This window comes from Salarias fasciatus, chromosome 20 (assembly GCF_902148845.1).
Source record: "Salarias fasciatus chromosome 20, fSalaFa1.1, whole genome shotgun sequence".
NCBI classification, from domain to species: Eukaryota; Metazoa; Chordata; class Actinopteri; order Blenniiformes; family Blenniidae; genus Salarias; species Salarias fasciatus.
In genome coordinates, this window is record NC_043764.1 from 10,124,042 (window position 1) to 10,136,652 (window position 12,611).

The following is a 12,611-nucleotide window of genomic DNA, read 5'->3' on the forward strand; positions in this document are numbered from 1 at the left end:
GACCAAGCTCTGATTCAACAAAGAAAACTGTCTCGTTTGATGCTTGCTACTTTTGGAAAATAAGTGTCCTATATTTTTTTTGTAAATAAAAAAAAAAAAGGTAGGTGCACAGCAATGGAGGTGGGCACAGAGTGGGCCGGTGCCAGCGAACAATAGTTGGATTGATTCAACCCCCCAATGATATAAAAATCCAGAGGTAAGCCTTTATCAGCATCCCATGCAGTAACCTTCATATGTCCTTGAACAACAAAGCGCCTACTCGCCCACGCGTTCTCCATTCATGCATGCTGCGTATAATCAAGGTGGGAGAACTTCAATGAGCGAGCCTACCTAGACGAATGCAAACCCCTCGGTCTCTCCTTCCACCGATCCCCCCAGAGAGGCCAACGTAGAGGGATGAAAAAGGAGAGTAGAAATAACCCACTCCTGCAAAAACCTCGCTTAATTACAAGTAGTGGAAAAAAAAAAAAAAAAAAAACATGTTTAGCTGCAGACTCATCAAGCCAAACACGCCAAGCTGTGGGACGACAGGAGGGGAAGAGGAACCGAGAGAAGAAGAGATGTGCCCGATAAGGCCCCTCGCAAAACACCACCCCATCCCCTCCTCAAGGCCCTGTCACTGTGGGAGAAGCCATAGCCCCCCCAAAAACCCCCTTACCAAATCCCAGGAAGCCATCTTAATTAGTGCACCTTATTCCCCCCCACCTCCTTTTCCTGCTGAAGGGAAGGTAGCTTCGCGAGCTGTAGTGGTGGTGGGTCGCTGGAAATGGGGGTTGGTGACACAGAAGACACACAACAACAAGTGCTTATTTTCCCCTCATTAAAAGGAGGCTCAAGCTGCAAATCAGCCCTGCCACAAGCCCCGACCTGCTGCGCCGCCGTAGCTGTTGTTGTCGAGAAGTTTGGGAGCGTGGGCTGGCTGCGCGGCGGCGGCGGCACGGTGTAGCTTTGCACCGCTAGCCTGGTGAGGTGTTGGGATGATGAGTAATAGAGGAGAGCGGCGAGGGAAGAGGAGGGGCATGACTTGGCTGCTGGGGAGAGGGGGCCCCGCTGGGCGGGTAGACGCAACCAATTACCTAGTCGACTCAGTCAACTGGTCCCACAGTGACGGAGCTAACCTCGGCACTGTGCCTTTTGTTTCTGATATCTGCCGCGCTTCACATCAGCCTCAGAGGACTGCACGGTATCTGGAGGGGGGAAAAAAAAAAAAAGATCACTGCAGAGAAGACAGCTTACAGTACATCTCTGCTTATCCTGGGGCTATAAGTTTTCTATGGAAATGCACTGTATTGTACAGACTGCTGAAAGGCTGCAGTGATTCACAGTTCAGCAGAACGGTGACTTCTTCATGTTAGATAATTGTTCGTGATTATGTGGATGTATTTTGAATATATGCAGAATAACCTTCACTGAGACAAACTAACCACCTCTCTGACAGACAGATATCACATATAAATTAGGCTATTATTCGTGGTCGGTAAAAATCAATGCGTGATGGACAATTCGTATACTATAACTTTAGTGGATGTCTTAAAGCAATTAAAACTGTGGTTCTGAGTGGTTTTGTTTATCAAACCGGAACACAGCAGCACGATACTGCAGTGCTTCCACAGAGTCTGTGGTCAGATCATGGCCTTGAACCAGGTTTTACCAGCTCATAGGTTGTAAAAGGAAATTTGCACATGTCAGAGAAAATCATAATGACACACATTTTAGGATCTAGAGGTGACCTGGGAAGCCACCCTTTGTTTTTTGTGTCTGCTAGTTTTTGATGTGATAAAACATTACAGTGACGCCAAAGATTGATGATAAAACAACCAGATTTTGTCAGAGGGAATCAGAACGCGCTGCTCTGAAGCCACTCTTCATGGAGGCTTTTACCTACAAAAACTGATGAAACAATGAAACAATATAAACTTTTTTCTAACTATAATAAACGGCGTTCGTTTACATTTCCGAATACGTGATTATCTGCATATTTCGCAATAAAAACGGAGATACACGACCAATTATGTGGAGTTTCAGAAAACTATTCCTGGACGAGCATTTCAGAAGAAAGACATTTGCCAATGATTGGCAGCAATGCAAGAAAAGCAATTCCTGCCCGCACTAGTCAACAACCCAAAATCCAACTTTGCGTCACTGTTCAGGCAACATCTGAAACTTCAGAGACGAGGTACGTTTCAAAGAGCCGCAGCTGAGTGAGGAATAAAGGTGATGAAAGATGGATACTCTGGCAAATGAACATACAGAAAAGCAGTGTCTGATTAAATAATTTCTGCGGTTTTAGTTTGAAAGAGCGTAGGAACACGCGTTTTCTGTGGTGGATGTTTTGGCCGATGTTGGAAGGGATTCAAATCGTAGTAGATTTAAAAATTTTACTTGAGAGTGGGGGGAAAAAAAAGAAAGCACATTAAAGTTAACTTTCTGAACTTGACAGTTGTGAAATATTAGCTGGCACTTATAGAAGAGATTATAAATGTTACATTAGGGAAAAAAAAAAAAAGGAAGAGTGCGATTTTGGACATTCATGAACAAGAAATCTTGTTCCTCCACAGAATTTAAATACATCACTCTCTGCTCTGTGGATGGAGCTTTTATGACTGGGAACATTGTCCCTTTAAAAGAGTTGAGGGTATGTGTGTGATTGAATGTATTCACCCATTAGACTTTGTAGCTGTGATGCACTCACTCAGCTGTATGCATCACTAACAGCTAACAGTCCCCCGCTGCTAGCAGGCTTTTAGACTGAGAGAGGCTTTACAGTTCTGCATTTTAATAGAGAACTTTGAATGGAGTGACGGGGGATGGGTGAGAGAAGGGGGGGAGGAGGGAGCCAAAGGAAAGAGGCATCAAAATATTTTCAGAGGAAAATGAAGTAATGACAAAATACCCACCCGGAGCGCGCGGAGCAGAGGGGGTTTCTGGAAAGGACTGCCTTGGCAAGGGTAAGGCTAATGTGTCAAAAGAAAGTCTGTAGGCATACTGAGAGCTGTCATGTCTAGAAGTGTGGGCCATTCAAAAGGAGGAGGAAAAGGTCCAAAAAGCAGTATTGAATGTCTTAATTACTTTCAGCTTCTGCACTAAAAAACATATCCCTGAAAAGGTTCAATTATAAGATATCAAGGCAAATCAGCTGCCCTCGTGGTGACTGTTTGCTTATTCCTCAATAGGGATGGGTTAAGCAATTATCGTTTGATACCTTCTATTTATTTTTAAACAAGACCTTGGGAGACACTGTTTAAAAGTGAGATACGTTGATGGTCAGGCAAAGTAACGTTTGAAAGAAAGGACACCAAAGAGGGGAGAGGAAAAAAAAAAAAAAAAAAAAAAGAAGAAGTATTACAGAGCATGATCATTTACCCATGACAGACCGAAGCTTTACATCGGCGGGTTTTGTGGAAACTGCTGCCTGGCTGGTGTCAAGCAAGTCAGTCCGGGGGCACCGCCGCCGAAACACAACGTACTGATTCACACCATTTTCCTCAAGTCTGAAAGAAAATCTGATTGAAAGAAGGCATGAAAATCAGTAGGTTCCACTGAATCCCTCAAGGCCTGGAATAAAATATTTAAGTCGCTAAGCCCACACAGAACATAACACCTGAAAACATCTGCCAAGGTAGAGGGAGTTAGCGACCCAGAAGACTTACTACTACCGACGAGGAAAAAGCTATCAAAATTCGAGATTCTGACAACGGCGAAGTTAAAAAGGCATATTTTGTCATAAATAAAACATAGGAGTGCAGCATTTCGGCAAACTCCCTCAACGAAGGGTCCCAGGAGAGAGACGGGATGCTGTTTGTGAACTCATGCTTTGCACAGTAAAGGGGGGCTATAGCACTGCGTCACCGCGACTCAAACTACATTCCCACATCCAGCCCTATTCAGCGAGGACTAGTCCTCTTTAAAAATTCATTAATTTACAGCAAAAATAGATTAAAGCGCCCAACTGCACCAACCTAAAAAGTTTGGCTTGTGAATAGCATTAATAATGGAAGTGAGCATCCAAAACCTAGAGGCCCTGGCTCCGAGGCATGGCTTAGGTTTTGTTGCGCTTTATAATGGAGAGTCATTTACATTTTTTAGAAGTATTACAGCTTCTTGATGCTTGTTTATAATTACATTGTTTTACATGCAAATTGGCCAACAATTGTTATTCATTAAAACATAACCAGCAGAGTATAGCACGACGAGCTGGTGTAAGACACGAGCTCCACGCCTGGTTCACAGAGGAGGCTTCGCTCTAAACTCGTGTCGCTGGCAGCGCCGCTGTTGAGTTCAATCCAAATGACAGCCCTTTAAAAGTGATCATCCCCTAATCTTATCTTTTACATCTTTCTCTTTTCGAATCACAGCAATGCTTTGCTAACAGAATCAAAGGGGGATTTTGACAAGATAAAAGGATTTGCTGCATTTGAATTCAAATTATGTGTACTTTCCTGGGGACACGACAAAAAAGAAAAATAAAATAACTGTGACTGGGAGCACTCAGAGAACTTAAAGCTACTTAAAAAGAGGGAAAGTCTGCTCTAATGTGTTGTCAAATTCATTGCATCCCCACCCTGATTACAGTGCAGTCCACAGCGGCACAGTACACAGAAAAAATCAATGCCTGATCGCAGACTGTCTGTATATAAATTAACGCGCTCAAACCTGCTCACGTACCGGTCTTTAGGCTTCAACACGTGCTCATTTCAATAATCGCAGCCGATTATCGATCTGACCTAAGGTAATTAAAATGACCCCATGACCCCTGTAACAGTGACGTGACCTGATAATTGCAGAGACGGATTAGGAGCCGTCCAGGTGAAGCGACTGAGACCCGCCTCCTGTCTGCCACGCCACCGTGGAGCAAGGCAGCCGGCCAACAACTCACGGTTAAAAGTATGAGACAGCTTCCAGGCATGCATCTCCACAAAAGGAAAAGTGTGGGTGTCTGTTTGCTTAAAGCATGTTGTTACTTATTAAGTTTTTTTTTCATTAAGCAAATACATCTTTCCAAGGTTAAACACAGACTCTCTATAATGGCAGCAGTATGAAAAAAGGTGCATGTTTACAGGCATCAATGCTGCAGTTAAGACAGACAAAGCATCTTCTGCTCAGCATGTCAAAGAGATTGGATTTTTTTTTTTTTACTCATGAGCTGCAAAAGAAAAATAAAGACTTTTGAATGATACATGCTAACATTGATCATGCTGGGTTTTTCAATAAACCCAGCTCGGTGTGAACACACTCCCAGCCAGCAGGACGGTGGGATTGTGTTTCAATCCTATATGTGCCTTCACACATTTTTGTAGAAAATTTCAACAGCAAAAAAAAAAAAACAAAAAAAAAAGCACACACTTTACACACACTGTCACACGAATGCACAGTTTCTTGACGAACATCAGCTTCCTAACAAAACACATTTTCATGGCGAATCGTGAGAACTTGAGTGTGTCAACTTCATCGTGCTTTAATTGCGGTGCAAATCACTCTTGGCAGGCGCTGAGAAGAAAGACTGGCTGCCCAACGTTACTTGTGAAGTCACGCAAAAAAGAATATATTACAGGCCATAATAAATATGCAGAGAGACAACATGAAATTTTGACAGCCATGACTGATTCAAAAACTGGCACCAGTTCATCTTTATCAAAGGAGCCGAAATGCATGGAGTGTATCCACAAATAACCCTTAATTCAACTTTCAAAAAGTCATTACCACACTCGTTGCTTTAGTGTTGCATTTGCTGACATTGACGATAATTACAACGACCTTTCCGATGATAAAACACGAATCAGTAAAACATTATGAGGGTTCCTTCTCTTCACGTTTCATAAGATTCTGCATAACGTTTTAATGAGGCATTTAGGGGTCTATGAGTGATCTACTGAGAAAGTCTACAATGGCAATCAGCAGTGAGTGTGGCAGCTGTTCAGCAATTAAAAAGCCAAATTACCCTCAATCAACACCATTTACAAGCACAAGTAAATCTCAGAGCAAATAATGATGAGAGAAATCTGTTCAGACAGCTCTCATCTTGATAGGAATTAGAGACGCATCCAAATCAGGAGCAGGGTGTTCTCTCTCTCTCTCAAACGCTTTCTCAGTCTGTCGCACAGAAAAACCCAGCACAGGCAGGCATACACACCTCGCCTTGTCTGTGTACTTTTGGTGGGATGAAGGATTGGCCGGCTGTCCACGCTGCAGTACGATGAAAGATAAGGGTTCTTTACAGCTGAGGACATTCACCTTTCATGGTCAGGTCTCCAGGGGAAAAGAGGCCACGCTGATCCACTTGGCGCAGCCTGTGACAGAGAAATGACCACAACAGCACCATCATCCAACTCCGGCTTGTGGAAATAAAAGGAAAATGAGAGTGGCATGCACGCTCTGTCAGGAAGAAATATGCATACAGTCTGCATCAACTGGACTGTTGAACAAGAAGTGACACCTATACAGGATGTGACAAACAGTGAACATCAGCTATAAAGACATGCACAACTTTAAACAGCAGCAACAATAAATGTTTATTTCTGGCCTGATCCCATAAGTTTAACCACTGTTTAGTCCCTCCACCTGAAACCTGACACATTAAACGGTGAGTGCAGGTGTGAGGACATGCATGCAAACACAGCATACCTGTGCAGAGGCGCTAATGCAACAACAAAACCAAATGTCACCCTGAAAAACTTCATCCAGCTTTGGAAATGTCTGATTCCTGGATATGTTTCCATCTGCTTTTACTTTCACTTCCAAAGTGGCAACATCTTGTAAAATGTGCAGCTGATTGAAAACTTTTGAAGAAAATAGTTTCCCTTTAAGGACTAAATTGCTTTAAAAGTGGGTCATCACTCCGAAGCTCGTTGGTAAGCTCGTTGTGAAGTCCTCTGAGCTGTGAACAGCTCTGTCCGCTGCATATGTTTGCGTCCAATGCAATTTAGCTGTTGGATAATTGTTTTATTCAGCGGCACGGTGCTGACAGCATGTCACCCCCCGGTCCCGCTGCGTAAAAGCCTCGGTAAAGACTAAACTTACAGACTTTGTGGAGGCATAACGGATAATTGCTACAGTGTCTGCGTGCATGCATATTGTGACAGACAGCGAACTTGCCATTTGAGGGTAAAAAAAAAAAAAAAAAAAGAAAAGCTTTTTTAACAGCATAAATAGTCCCAAAGCCAGTGATAAAACGCGCACTACTCACCGTCGTGGGTGAAAATGAACCGGCTCAGTGTACATGGATATTCTGGACTCCTGCTTCAGAAGCTCCAGACGTCTGTTGGAAAGAAAGAGCGAAAGAAAGAAAGAGAAATTCCCCCCTCGAAGACAAAAGCTCCGGCGGTGTGTCTGCTGCTGCGAGCCGGGCTGGTTGCACGCACGGGGAGCTGTTGCGGGGTGCGGGAGAGGAGGGGGGTGCGGTGCGGTGCGGTGCGGCGCGGGGCGGGCGGGCGTCGGGCTGACCGCTGCCGTGGTCACTCCGCTGTCATGACGGGGAGGTGGGGGGAGGACTCGAGCCGCCGTCCGCGTCTGCGCTCCGCAGCACGAACACCGCCGGCTCCTCGGCTCGCCGAACCACCGGAACTACTTCCAACGCCAGCCGGAGCACGTTGGAGATGAATTCATGCACCACAATGGGGGGAAAAATGAAATCACGTCCCATTTAACTAGTTCCCGGTTTCAGTGGCAACGACGGTCTGCAGCAGCAGCAGCGTGTCCACCACCACAAAGAAGACCGCAATGAACGCAAAACATATTATTATTATTATTATTATTATTATTATTATTATTATAGAAATATAAGTGCATGTGCTGAAAGACAAAGCAGCATGTTTCAGAACTAATTAATATGTACACATTGTTACATAAAGTGTAATGTAGTTTTTTTTTTTTAATGTCACCTACTAAACTGCATACCTGTTGTCTAATTTATGGAAATTGAAGGTATATATCGTATCTCTCACAGTGAAGGCTGACCTGTCTGTAATGTGTTGATAATGTGAAGGCACAGCGCTCCCACCTGGAGTGGACATCAGTCAGTGGTTTGGGAAGTGCATCTAAAAGATATGAAGTATTTGTTGTTCTGCAGTGAATTGAATATTTGGGGTGTAAATCCTGAATTCTGATGAATATTTTGGAGGTACGCATGTTCTGCCTCAGCTCCAGTCCTAGATGGCATGAGGATAACATGTTGGAGTCCGGAGATACAGCAGTACTTGTGAAGCTTCATCTCTCATTGAGTGAAGGGTTTTTGTCATGGACAGCGAGCAGAAAAGGTCTCAGGCAGTGTCAGTCAGTCAGGACAGGAGACACACAGAGGGAGGGGGGCGATCAAGGATTGCATTCACACTTACACACACTTATAGAGGCCATTTAAACGTTTCCCTTAACAAGTGTGCAAGTTCTCAAACAGCCAGCTCCATAGCGCCACACTGAGGCATCTACATGCTGTATGGTGACAATTCCATCACGAACTGGAGCACGGATCTGTGCAGGACTGTCTGTGAGTCAATGTGAAGTGTCACCACCGATAGTAAAAGAGTAAGAGCAATGCAAAATTTGTTGAGGATAAACTACTTTGTTTAAGGATTATAATTTTAATGATCATTATCAAACAAATTTTTGCTGGAACAAATTAGAACAAGACAGTTGCAGAGCACTAACTCTTAACTGTGCAACATGCTGATTTTCAGTGATGAATTCATTTTAAGCAATACTTAGGACAACTTGTGGCATGATTCTCCACGGCAGTCATAGTTTTATATATGGCGCTCAGGAAAATGAATTACCCACTTCAGATAAAGCATGCCATTTCTGTGTTTCTGGAGAAAATTATATGATATAGGACATCATCTTACACACACACTCATAACTTACACATAAAATATTGCAGATATTACAGATATCACAACTGAAACCAAAATATAGATTATTTGAAGTGAAATGGAAGTAAGAGAAGTGGAATTGGCATCGCAGGTTCACATGTTTGAGTCCCAAGTCTGTGAGACCCCGTACAAGATCCGGACTGCTTCCTGAGCGTCATGAGTTTATAATATATACTTTAAAGCAAAGACATCTGGTTAATGTTGCCATTCCAGTTCATCCAACTTCTTTGTTTTCAGATTTTGACTGGCTCAAAACACACAAATCCTTCTTGAATCGTCTTTGGTTTCCCTTATTTAGAATACTTTTGGGCTCTGTGGGGCAACTCCAGGTGACGGGCTTTGTACATGAACTGAATAGTTCATAGATTAGTGTGAATGTTTCTGCTTTTAAGAATGATGAGAATTAAACCTGGATATGTGTGAGTTCAGTATGTTTCCCCTTTCCTTAGTGATATATGTGAGGATGAAGGAACAGCATAGAGTGTGCAGCAACGTTTTATTAAGGATCTATTTACCTTATTTCAATACTACAATTGATATTGATCATTCTTTTTGTGGCGTCCAAATTAATACACGATTGGTTGCCATTACAAATAATTTGACATCAGATACATTTTTTAGTTCTACTGATCATGAGTTTCCTGTTTGATTTAAGTGAATAATTCACAGTTGTGTGCTCGGCTTTGTGTTTGGAACCCGTCCACAGTGCATCCAACTTGTCATGTCTGGGTTCAAATGGTCACCAGCTCCCTGCAGTGCTCCTCTGACTCCAGCAGGTCAACAAGATGAATGAATAGCTGAATATATACTTACGTACATTTATACATACATATATAATGTTTGAAAACAGTAAAATCATGGGTGCAATACATATTCTTATGTGGCGTGCCAGCACATTTGTGATTGGGAAACCAGACACGTCCTATTGAGGGTAAAAATTTCACTAAATGACATCCTTTTTTTGAGAGTTTCATCTTCAGCGTGCATGACAAGTACGTTCTGGATGAAGAAGATTGATGTGATTCTTGGTTTTTAATAAGATCGTTGAACTTATGTGTGAAAAAAGTCATTTAATTGGAGTTTTAAATGCTCAGTTCTCTGAAATACCAATATCCTGTTCTAAAAACAAGTGTGTGACACAGCAGTTTTGATAACTGCTTTAATATGCACTTTAATTGCCAAGAGTATTCGTTCACCTGCTCTTGCTCTCACATGAACTTGAGTGACATTCCCCTCCTAAACCATATCATTTAATAAGATGTTGGTTCACCCTCTGTGGCTATAACAGCTTTAACTCCTCTCTGAAGACTTTTCACAAGGTTTAAGAGTGTTTCATGGGAACTTTTGACCATTCTTCCAGAAGGAGATTTGTGAGGTCATACGCTGATTTTAGGAGGAGAAGGCCTGCCTCACAGTCTTGGCTCCAATTCAACCGAAAGGTGTTGAGTCAGGTTGAGGTCAGGACCCAGTCAACTGCTTCAACACCAAACAGGCTCATCCACGTCTCTGTGGACCCTGCTTTGTGCACTGCTGGGGAGTTATACTGTGGAGCAGGAAGGGGCCATCTCTAAACTGTCCACACAAAGTTGAGAGCACGAAATTGTCCAAAATGTCTTTGCATGCTGAATCTTTCAGAGTTAGTTTAGAGGGAACTAAGGGTCCGAGCCCAACTCGGAGAAAACTACTCTGTCTCAACTACTAAACTCCATAAATCAAAACCAATGCATAATGTGCATTGGTTTTGAATAGCACCCTTCTTCAGGGAACTCAAGTCGGTTACAAAAACATTCTTCGTCCACTCCATACTCAGTGGTGGCAAGCTACGCCTGTAGCCACAGTTGCCTTGTGGCTTCTCCAACCACCACCACCAATCATTTAGTCTCACAGTGCATGCACCAAGGCTTCCTGGTGTTCCCCCGTGGTCTCTCATGCAGACACTGTCCAGGCCCTACGCTGCTTAGCTTCAGAGATCTGACGGGATCGGGCATCAGCAAGACGGTATGACCTTGGCCTAACCTAAAAATCACATGAAGTCTGGAGATCTGCAGCTACTGATGGTGCAGGAAGTTAGCGACCTCTACACCCTATGAGCCTCGGTATCTGCTGACCCCGCTCTGTGATTTCTAATGAAGACCACTTTGTTGGTGTTTTCTGTTTCCCAATCACTTCCACTTTGCTATCATACAACTAACACTTAATTGCAGAATATTCAGTAGTGAGGAAATTTCCAAGCTGGACCTTTTGCACAGGGAGAATCCTATCTCTGCCCCATGTCAGAAATCCACTTAACTCCTGAGAGAGATCCATTCTTTCACAAATCTGCATGTGGAGGTGCTTCCGTTAACTTCACGACCTGTGGCCATGGAAGTGAGCAAATACTTCTGGCACTATAGTGTTTATGCAACGTAATGCAATATCAATAATATGATGGCCTTTGCATGCTCAAATAACGTTCAACTTCAAACTGCCTTCTCATCAGAGAGCTTCATTACATGATGTTCAGGCAGTTTTTAAACAACTCAGTGCTGCACTCCTCTGGACGGTGGGCTTCATTGCATGGGCTCACAGAATCTGTCATGAAACTTGAGGATCGTGAACAGAAGCACATTAACATATATATGAATTTAAGATGCTGCCCTCAGGTAGTCATCACAAATCACCAACAGCAAGAATAAAAATTCAGAAGAAATCCCTAGTCCTAACTGCTCTGAAGGTGCTGTGGATGCTTTATTGAAGCTTCTTCCTGTGCTGCAGCAAACTTATGTGTAAAAATTGCAAATACCACGTTATTTTCTCTGTTCATTGTTTTTTCCTTTTATTTATGTTTTTTCTGTGTATTTGTATTTTAATTTCCCTTGCATGTGTAATGAAAACTATAATATATATATTTTAAGAAAGAAAAAAAAAAAGACAGACAAAGTCGATGAACAAAAGAATAAAGGACAGTAAATGCTTTTCCTGGGCGAACTGGTGTAATTTGTAAACTCGACACCAGAGGTCTCTCTTATCCAGGAGATTTTCTGTTGCCATGGGTGCTGGATGATTTTTTTTTTTTTTTTGCATTATATTGTGTGTTGCAGTTGCTATTTTGTGCAACTTAAGTTTTTATATAATTTTGATATGGTGAATGAATTTTTTTTAATCGTTATTTTCTTTTTCAGTGGAAAAAAACCTCAACAGGACAAATGAAACCGAATCCGATACCCTTATTTTATTGGTGATTCTCATAATAGAAATGATTGTAATGATTAAACTTACCAGACTGTTTAACATTGCAGATATAAAACCTCAAATTCCATGCCTGATTCACAATTACCTATGCAGTTCTTCCAGTTCAGGAACCACGTGCGTCTAACCTGTGTGCGTGCAACATTGTGTCTTTCTTCAAGGACTGTAACCAGAGCTGTCGCGATTTCACACAGGATTGTGCTGATTTCCATACCCGGCATGATAAATGAGCTGGGAGGTCGGTGTTGCCGCAGAAAACTCACGTCTGCTGTGGACTGCGCGTCGTGCGTAAAGAGGAATGTGTCTGCTCCAGCGCCTCCCGCCCACTTTGTAATGATCGGGCAGCACTGCTGGCTCTACCCGGTTTGATCCTGTTGGCTCTCCGATGTTGCAGTGCGTTATGCCCAGGGAATGCTAAAATAAGCAGACAAAAAAAAAAAAAAAAAAAAAAACTTAACCCACCATATTACCTTTTAGGGAGGGACATTTTCACCTTAGAGATGAGATGAGACTGATATATAT

General features: G+C 42.8%; 1 protein-coding gene across 1 annotated transcript in view; it reads right to left on the bottom strand.

The window, feature by feature from the left end:
* Positions 1-7,391, bottom strand: part of LOC115407656 (forkhead box protein J3-like) — a 60,534-nt gene extending 53,143 nt beyond the window's left edge. Inside the window, exons 1-2 of the mRNA XM_030118091.1 lie at positions 7,184-7,391; positions 6,131-6,287 (exon numbers count right to left, since the gene is read on the bottom strand). The gene's annotated coding sequence lies outside the window, so the exon portion shown is untranslated. The remainder of the gene's footprint in view (positions 1-6,130; positions 6,288-7,183) is intronic.
* Positions 7,392-12,611: the final 5,220 nt, after the last annotated feature.